Source organism: Nematolebias whitei, chromosome 14 (assembly GCF_014905685.2).
Source record: "Nematolebias whitei isolate Nwh7 chromosome 14, NemWhi1, whole genome shotgun sequence".
NCBI classification, from domain to species: domain Eukaryota; kingdom Metazoa; phylum Chordata; class Actinopteri; order Cyprinodontiformes; family Rivulidae; genus Nematolebias; species Nematolebias whitei.
This window is the reverse complement of record NC_056511.1, coordinates 41291444-41292715: the sequence shown is the minus strand read 5'-3', so window position 1 is coordinate 41292715 and position 1272 is coordinate 41291444. Positions and strand designations below refer to the sequence as shown.

The 1272-nt window shown below is 36.9% G+C and overlaps 1 protein-coding gene across 1 annotated transcript in view; it reads right to left on the bottom strand.

Moving 5' to 3' along the window:
• ube2g1a (ubiquitin-conjugating enzyme E2G 1a (UBC7 homolog, yeast)) overlaps positions 1–1272 on the bottom strand; it is a 22217-nt gene that overhangs the window by 12706 nt on the left and 8239 nt on the right. The gene's annotated exons all lie outside the window — the stretch shown is intronic.

Genomic DNA, 1272 nt, shown 5'->3' with positions numbered 1-1272 from the left:
CTTTTTGCAGTTTTATTTATTTTTGTATCTTTAGATCCTATGATGTCCTCAAGTACTCGAGTTCTACTCGAGTTTTATTATGTTAATGTCGAGTTTAAACATTACGTAGTCGTTCAACCCCTAGTATTGACTGCAGCAGTTACTTTGTTTTTTTTCAGAGAAGTAAAGATTTCAGACAAACGATGCATTTCATTGAGGACGACAAAGCTAACATTGCTAACGCTGATATATTTTACCTTTATGTTAGTTTTATTGTTCTGGATAAAGTTTTACAAGGCTGTAGTGTATGCTAGGTTATCTAAACATTAGCTTGCTAACTTGAGAGGCACATAGCTAATGACAAGTGGGTTGGACGAATGAAGATAATTTATTATTGTTGATTTATTTTACAGATTAGTTAAAATAAACTTAGCATGCTCTGACTGAGCTGAATACAGCACCTCAGACTGAAGAAGTCTTTCGGATGAAAGACGAAAAGTTTCTGCATTTTTTTAATTTATTTTTTTTCTTTTTGTTTTTTTGAATGTCCAGAGGACCAGACTTAACTTTCTTTAAATTTTTCTACCTGGATTATTGAGCATGCATCAGGATGTTAGCATGCTCTGTTCAGCAAAATATGCTCCATAGTATTGCTCCCTGCTCCAGATGTGGTGAAAGTGAAACTTAAAGTGAACGGCCATGACTTGAAAGTAGTCTTCATGCGCCCTCTGCTGGATACATTGTACAGTTGTTTGGTCCCAGAATTTTAGTGGTGAAAATTAGAAGTGCTTATATCTGCGCATAATGCAACAATTGTCACTGATACTGATAGATCCCCAAATGTCTAGATCGGCCCAAATTATTGGGCCGATCTAGACATTAAATTGGTCAGGCTGTAGTTATCTTTGACTGTCATCAAGTAAATGTCTTAATGAATTTATATTAAAGGTACTTCATATTTTATACTGACAACGGTTGTGACAACACAACCATATTGGGCATCATTAAGGGGGAGTGTGAAACAGGATACAGGGCAGTGGTGAACAATGTCCTTGCTAATGTGGAGGTGAATGAGCTCATTCTCAACAGAGACAAGAAGAAGGAAAAAAATAATGGACGTCAGAAAGAAAGCCCCCCTGTGCAGCCCCTGACCACGTAGCTGGGCTTCATGTCCAGAGCCAAACGTACAAACGTAAAACTTCACTGAGAGAACAGGTACTACAACAATGGGTCTAACTTTTGTTAAGTTGTACATTTTTATTTGGTCTCAGTACATGTTAAAGTGAAAAGAAG